This window comes from Gopherus evgoodei, unplaced genomic scaffold (assembly GCF_007399415.2).
Source record: "Gopherus evgoodei ecotype Sinaloan lineage unplaced genomic scaffold, rGopEvg1_v1.p scaffold_160_arrow_ctg1, whole genome shotgun sequence".
NCBI lineage: Eukaryota > Metazoa > Chordata > Testudines > Testudinidae > Gopherus > Gopherus evgoodei.
In genome coordinates, this window is record NW_022059823.1 from 21035 (window position 1) to 29397 (window position 8363).

At 53.1% G+C, this 8363-nt stretch overlaps 1 pseudogene; it reads right to left on the bottom strand.

Annotated features, from left to right (window-relative positions):
• Nucleotides 1–1149: 1149 nt before the first annotated feature.
• Nucleotides 1150–6084, bottom strand: LOC115639956 (annotated as a pseudogene).
• Between the last annotated feature and the right edge of the window lie 2279 nt (nucleotides 6085–8363).

The window sequence follows — 8363 nt, forward strand, 5'->3', positions numbered from 1 at the left end:
GACAGAAAGTCCACAGGGAGAGCTCATAGAGACTAGACTGTGTGATGCGAGAGAGGCTGATTTCAGGGCTCCCAGTGAGAGATTCCTCTGCCCCTTCCCTGGGTGTCTCAGGGGCACAGGCTGAGCAGGCCTCCCCCCACACCCAGAACCAGGGTCAGAAGGGAACCAGAGGGAAGCTCACTCCCATAAGGCAGCCTCCACTCCCAGGCTGGGGAACAGAGAGGAAGGTGCAGCATTGGGGAAGAGCTGCTTAAAACCAGAGAGTAGGAGGTAGCGTTGGGTGTGGTAACTCCATCCTCAGCCTAGAGGGGAGGCAGGAGCTGGCAGCATCACAGGGAGAGCATCTCCCCAAACCAGGGAGTAGTGAGCAGCTCCAGTGGGAGCAGCTCCAGTGGGAGAGCCTAGCCCTGCCCACAGGAAAGGCAGGCTGTTGGAGAAGAGTGATGGGGAGACACACCTGCACTGGGGTAAAGCAGAGGGATGTGTCAGCACTCAGGGCAGACAGCTCTGTTCAGGTGCTGCTCAGTGAGTGTTTCTGTTCATCAGCGTGGGCATGAACTCAGCACTAAGGCTGGTGTCAGGATTGTTTGTGTGATGTCAGTCTGGGATCTCCCCAGGAGTTCTGGAACCTTGGTACAAGTTGCTGTGGGGGGGCACGAGGTCTCACCACCTGTGGCCACACCCCCTCCATGGCTCTGCCTCACTCCCCCTCTTCCCGCTGAGGCCCCGCCCCCTGGCCAGGCAGAGAACTTGGCTGCTGTGGAGAGCTTCTAATCCTCCACCTGCCCTGGATGGGTTTCTGGGGGGCCTAAGAGCAGCCCCCAGCCCACATCCCCGCTCCCTGGAATGCATGATGTTGGCTTGGGGTCTCCCCAGGAGTTCCAGACCCTTGGTAGAAGTTGGGGGTGAGGCACAAGGTCCCACCACTGGTGGCCCGCCCACTCTATGGCCCTGTCCCATAACTCCTCTTCCCACCAAGCACTGACACCTGGCCAGACTGGGAGCGTTGCCTGCTGGGGAGAGCCCTTGACCTTTCACCTGTCCTAGGTCGGTCTCTGGGGGGCCTGAGAGCAGCCCCCATCCCATGTCCCTGCTCCCCGAGGTGCTCCACCCAGGGCAGGTGGAGGGTGCATGACTCCACAGTGCCACTCAGGCTCCCTGGGTAGGAACACAGCTCTGGTTTCTGGTCTGGCCAGGGGCAGGGTCTCGGGGGAAGAGGAGCAGGAGTGGGGTCGCTGAGAGGGGCCAGTGCTGGGAAGAGGCTGCAGTCTCATCCTGTCTGTGCTCTCCGAGTGGTTCCCCTCTTTTTCTTTCCAGTGCAGATGGCAGAGTGTCTGGAGGGGGAAAGGATAAGAGAGGTGAAATTTCAGGCTTCATATTTATAACAGTATCATCACTCTGATCTCCTAGAACTTATCCCAGTTTCCCTTCCTAGATCCCTTCTAGGTACCTTTGAACTTCCTCAGAGCCTCCAGTAGCGCAATAGTTTTCTGGGAGAAACCACTGATTTGCTCTTCCAGTTCAGGAGAAATCTCTTCTGGCTGCTGGAACTTCCTCTTCTTACACCTGGAGAGAAACACTTTCATGTGATTACAGTTCATTGTGAGACTCATTATAAGTGGTTGCTAGGGAGTCACTGCTCTAATGGGTTTGGAGTTAGAATTCCTCTGCTTCTCCCAGCTGCAGAAATCTGTCCCCTAGGAACTAGACTGAGGCACCAACTCCCACCTCCCCAGCTCATTCCACACAGGTCTCCAAACAGTCCTCAGGTGGGAAAGATTCTTGACCACTGCTGGCCTGGGCTGAATGGTGACCAGGGCCCCAGCAGTGACAGGCCCATATTCCATCTCCACTACAATGAGGTGGCCAGTCCCCCAGGGAGGTGACATCTCTGGGAAATACTTGACGTCAGTCCTTCCCACTGAATGGAGAATTCCAGAGTTTTCTGTGCAAGGGTGAGAACCTCAGGGATGAAGTTAATCACAGAGATTTGTATCTAGAATGTGACCTTCCCCACACATTTTGATGTACAGCCCTGGGGAGATGCAGTGCTAACATCACCATTAAGCCCTTTCCCAGTATTGTGAAGTGCGAGGGGGAGTGAGAGGGAGCCACGTACCTGCTCAAGGTGCTTCTGACATCCTAGAGGGGAAGGAGAGGGAGAGAGAGAGAGGAAAGACTCTCAGTTCCATTTGATTCACACAGAGGATCCCAGGGAAGGGATTTTGCAAATATGGGGAAGAGAGGCCCTGCCCTGACCCCAGGGCCATGGATTCCCTGAGCTAATGGGGCTTTTCTATCTCTAATATCTCTGTCTGTAACTCTGCAAAGAACAATAGTCACTCACATGTCAGCAATGCACATGCCGAGTTACACTCAGATCTCTAACCGCTGGCTCCAGTGCTTATGATTCAGGAGCCCTCCCTTCCCTGTGTGGGGATCTGGGATGTTTCTAACCACAGGTGCTGGCTTCTAATTGTCCCTGGAGGTGCTCAACCCCAGATCCTGCCCCGACTCCACCCCTTCCACAATGCCACACCTCCACCCTCCCTCTTACCACTGAGGCAGCTGGGAAGCACTGGGAGGGAGAGGGAGGAGTTGATTGGTGGGCATGAGGCACTGGGGGTAGATGGGGGAGCTTTCTGCCAATGGGTGCTAAGCACCCACTAATTGTTTTCCATGGGTGCTCTAGCCCTTAAGCACCCACGGAATCAGCGCCTCTGTTTCTCTCTGTCTCACCTGCAGGAACTCACTCGCTGGCTTCTGACACTTCCCCTCCAGCTCACTGATCAGCTCACTGAGATGGGAATTCTACTCGGAGAGTTTACTGAGATTTTCATTCTGGATCTTCACAATCTCCTCGTCCAGCTTCTCCAGCTGGGCCAGCAGGAGTCGCTCTTGTTCCTTCAGGAACTGTCGCAGTTGCTGAAATTCGGACACAATCTTCTGCCTCTCAGTTTATGTTTGTTTCTGTACGAAAATAGGGAAAGGGCTGGTCAGGGACATGGATGGAGCCTGGGGTCCTTTCATGGAGCACTGAGTGTGCAGGAGGGAGAACATAGTTGAAAATCCTAAGATTTCTGACATTTGTCTTTACCCTAGGGAGAGGATTCTCTCACAGCTTTCCCTTCAGCCCCTATACTGCTGAAAGGGAGGTTTCCATGTTTGTCATGTTAGCATATTATGTCATTCATGGTCTCTGGGAATTCAGACCCAGAGCAGCAGGAGGCAGGATCCAGCACCACACTGACAGAGACGCAAGAGGAGAAAAAAGAAACAAACATGTTAATACACGAAATGACCAGACACAGTGGACAGCACTTCACGGGTGACATTCAGTTCACTTGAGGAGGATTTCTGGGCAAGCCACAAGAGCTAGACATTAACTGATCAGCTGAAATGGAAGCTTAGGGCTTGTCTATGCACAAATCTAACCCAGTAATCCATAGTCATGGAGAAACACACACAAGCCCACGTTCACCAAGGCCACACAGGAGTCTGCCTCCAAAGAGACCTCCCATTGCCAGTCACTGCTGGTTCATAACAAGAAGCACCTACCAGATACTCCTGGCTTTTCCCCTCTCCAGTCACTTTCAATCCCAGCAACTTTTCTCACTCTTCCTTCAGAGTCTTCAATTGGGTCTGGATTTTCTCCTGAAGAAACAGAAATGATCTGGGAACTTTAATCTGAATGGTTGAGAGGGGTGTGGAGCTTTATGTTTTTTCATCCAAGATGACTGTTGGTCCTAATCACTTTGTGACATTAGGGCCACCAAGGAGATGAAACCTTATCAATGCAGATTGGGAGTGTGTCATTATCAGACTCTTTACCAATTCAGATTCAGTCTTTTTAGTAATTAGACATAGATCTTAATTATAACTAAGCTTTATTGATATTTGTGAATTGATAAGTGGTACAGAGCATAACAGAACAGCCCTGAAGCCCTGGGGACTTCACTGGTTGGGCTGAGCTGATCTAAGCACCAGGGCAAAGCCCATGAGACGTCAGGAGGCCATTTGTCTGGTTGGAAGCTGCACAGTCCCAGTCTTGTGGAGCACTATCCATGTCTGGGAGGTACCCAGCACTGGGTGTGTCTTCGTCTGGCGAAAAAGAGGGAAGAGGAGACCGAGGATGCAGGAGGACACTAGTGAGGGTGAGGGCAGGGGTGGAAGTGGCTCTTTCATGCAGAATGATGCAGGTGGGGTCGAGCTGACAAAGGCGGGGGAGTGCCCAAGCAGGCTGATTGATTCAGGTGCGGGAGAGCCCATGCAGGCAGGCGTGGGGACGTCCTATATTCTGGGGATGCCTCAGGGCCCTTCCTAATGAGGCAGATTTGTATAAGGAACTGTTGGGGTTTGCCCCAGTGCTGCCCTAAACCCTTTCAGTGGCAATGCCCTCTGGGTAGGTCCCCAATGTCCCATTCCCTGGTAAAGATCCCGGAAGCAGTGCATTCTGGGAGATTTCTAAAGGCTGCCTGGTGGGACTAACAGAACAGTTCTGGCTGGTCCTTGCCCACATACACAACAGAACAGGTCAGACTGGCACCGGTCAGCTCCAGCCTGGGGTTAGTTTTGCTATAATCCAGTGTAATCCCAGTGGTACTTGGCATGGACCTCCGCTGTCTAGAGGCCTTTTGTGTGCAGACTGAAGGTGCTTGGGGTCCCACACAGCATTTAGCCCAGTGATCTCCTCTAGTCCAGAACGGTAGCATCTGAGTTTAACCCTTCATGGAGCAACACAGGAGTTCAGATTCCCTGTGTGAAACCTAGTCTCCCTGGTGAGTCTGGGTCTTTTATCAAGGAGTCTTTTTCTCCTACTGTCCACGTCATCATTGCTCCGTGCTCCTGAGGGGGACAGTGGATCCTAGTGGTTAGGGCACTGGGCTTGGCCTTGGAAAAATGGGGGTTTATATCCAGCTCTGACACTGACCTACTGAGTGACCTTGGACAAGTCATTTCCTCTCTTTGTGCCTCAATTTCCCCTCCCATCTTTTTTCTCTCTTGTCCAGTTAGACCAGGGGTGGGACAATATGGGAGTGAGGAGGGGCTAGCCTCCTGAGCCAGGAGCTCAGGGGACGAGCAGGATGGTCCTGTGGCTGGATGTGGCCGGCAGGCCGAAGTTTGCCCACCCCTGAGTTAGATTGTAAATGGCTCAAGGCAGGGATTGTCCCTCACCGGATTTTCTACAGGGCCCCCCACAATCGAGGTCAGATCTCATCTGGGGGGTGTAGGGGCTGCTGGGATACCAGTAACAATAATAAACACTGTGATCCAATCAGTAATAACAGACACATCTTGTAACTCCCCCTTCTCCGGTCTAAAGGCAACACTCTCACATAGTCTGGCCTGCAGCTCTTGTGAATCAAACCTCACTGGTCATTTAATAATTTCTGGTCTGCGGAGAGTTCCCTTAGTTCACTGGTGGGAGCTGGGTTTGAAAAGGATTCAGCTGCTCAGAGAAAGCTTTCCCACATCAGAAAATTTTTAAATCTGTCTGTTGCCTTGCTTGCCAGGCTGGAGTATCATTAATTTGTACAGCCTCTTTCATGCAATGAAAGCTACACACAGCTGAGTGACACACTTACACCTGTCTCAGGAAACTTGTGATGCCATTAACCTGTAATTCAAATCCAAAGTTATTATCCATTAGAGTGGACAGCAAATCTGTACCTTGTACTCCTGGGCGGCTTCCTGGATGGGAACTACAATGTGAGTGCAGTGAGCCCGGGACTCTCTGCAGACCACACAGATAGGTGTTTGATCCTCTTCACAGAATAGTTTCAGAGCCTCCTGGTTTTTCCCACACACCCCGTCCCTCCTCTTCCCTTTGCTGCCTGTAAACTCAGTCTTGGCGATTTCTACCATGTTTGCCAGCTGCCTGTTGGGCCTGAGGTTTCTCTGTTGCACAGTTTGTCTGCACTGAGGACAGGAGATGTCTATATCGGATCCCTCCCAGCACTGGCTGATGCAGGCTCGGCAGAAATAATGCCCACACTCCAGAGTGACAGGTTCTGTGAAATACTCCAGACAGATGGGACATGTTGCTTCCTTCTGGAGACTTTCCACAGGGTTCTCTGCAGCCATGGCTTACTCTGGTCAGTTTGTAACAGGCTTTGTTTCAAATTCCTGAATTCACACTATGCCCTGCCTGCAGCAGCAAGGGGGTGTTTCCCCTTCCTGGAACTGACTCCTACTCTTTGTTCAGTTGGAAGGGGCCTACCTGTAAGATTACAGCCCTGGAGGTTGTGGTGAAAAATTAACCACTAGGGCTGTGGTCTGGCAATCAGCCCCTGTGCTGGTGCGGAGGGTCACTGGGGCTTCACATGGATGTCAGATCTCCATGTGAGGATGAGCCTGCAGGAGCAGGGTGTGTGCAGGGCCGTCCTTAGGCATAGGCAGAATAGGCAGCCGCGTAGGGCCTCACACTGCCTGGGGGCACCACTCTCCAGGCAGCACAGACAGTGTAGAAGCAGGGCTGCTGGGTCCTAGAGAGAGCCGAATGCAGCACAGTCTGAGGGACGGGATTGGCTGCTGGGGTCTCTGGGAAGGGGAGGGGGTAGGGTTGGGAAAGGAGCTCACCTGTGAGTGTGACTCTTTCCCCCCGGCTGAGGTCAGGTGAGGCAGGCTCTGTGGCTCTGGAACCAGTATCCTTTGTTGTCTCCCATAACATCCATTCTTCTCCCCCCTGCCCCATGGAGCACCCCCTCCTTTCTCCCTCCTCCCCAGGAGCACCCCTCTCTCTCTCCTCCCTCCCCTCCGTCAGGGCTGGGTTGAGTGAGGTGCTGGGAGTAGGTGGGGGGAGGGGAGGCTGGCTGCCTGCCTGCTGAGGAATGAAAGTGAAAGTAACTCACTTCCTCAGCAGGCAGCCAGGATTGGAATGTCACACAGGGCTTGGCTGGGGTTAGCCAGATGTGTGAAAAATCAGGATAGGGGATTGGGGTACAGTGATCAGATATCCCTATTTTATAGGCACAGTCCCAATTTTGGGGTCTTTTTCTTATATAGGCTCCTTTTACCCCCCCACCCCCACCCATCCCTGTCCTGATTTTACACACTTTCTGTCTGGTCACTCTAGGTGGGGGTAATTGGTGCCTATATAAGACAAAGCCCCAAATATCGGGACTGGCCCTATAAAATCAGGACATCTGGATCTATCACCCTAGCTGGGGAACGCCTCTCCCCTGGGCTGGCAGCTGCCAGCGATCCATCTCATCCGGGGGGAGCTGCACAGGGCAGGATGAGTTGCTGTGGCTCCATGGGTGCCCCGTACCTGAGATCAAATGCTGTGCTAACTTCACCATGGTCTGTTGGGCTGGCGGCGGTGTCCATTGGCGTGTGATTGGACCTGAGGGTTTGCTGCTGCTGTTGCTAATCTGCACCCCAAGAGGTGGATTTTGGGGTCCTGCAGTTTTCCACCTATCTCCTCCTCTACTGCAGCTGTTGGACCAGCAGGCTAGGGGGTGAGCCAAGCATGAAAGCAGTACTGTGTTGCCATTTAGATTGTCATTTAACAACTTTGTTTGCCAAAAATTCTTGCTAACAATCCTGAATCCAATTTCAATGTTTTTTTTTAAATCAATATCTTAGCCAAAACCAGAAAATTAAGTTGTTGACAATTATTAGTGACAGGTTTGGTTTGAGGCAGGGAGTGGGTCAGTTTTCATCAGAGAAACAAAAACTGACTTTCCTATAGCTTGTTACTCCTGATAAGAGCCCTCCAACAACTATAATATGCTCATCTTCTTATTAGTGTATAAAGAAGGGTTCAGCAACCTACAGCACACTTGTCAAAGGTGGCAGATGAGCTGATTTTTGATGATATGCAGCAGCAGGCTGAGCGGCTCAACCCATCACTGCTCGGGGGTTCCGGCTGCTGCCCTATTGCCAGCTAGGATACCAGCCATTGGCCCCACTCAGCACCTGCTTCTGGCCTGGGGACTCCCAAGGAATCCCAGGCTGGCAGTGGGCTGAGCAGGCCAGTTGAACCACTCAACCTGCTCTCAGCCTGGGGTTCCATTCACTCAGCCGGCAGCGGGCTGAGCGGGCTGGTGGCGGGCTGAGCAGGGCCGGTGGGGGGTTGAGTGGCTCAGTCTGCTGCCAGTCTTGGGTGCCAGCAGCATTCAGCCTACTGCTACTCCGGGGTTCCAGCTGCCGGCCCCTTGCCAGTCAGGAGCTCAGCCGCCAGCCCCACTCTGCCTCCTGCCAGCCTGGGTGAGCAGAATCCCAGGCTGGTAGCGGGCTGAGGGGGGGTTGGCGGCCTGGATCCTGGCTGGCAGGAGTTGGTGGTCAGAACCCCAGACCAGCAGCGGGCTGAGCAGGGCCTGGGATCCTTGTCTAGGGTTCCAGCCACCAGCCCGCTGCCG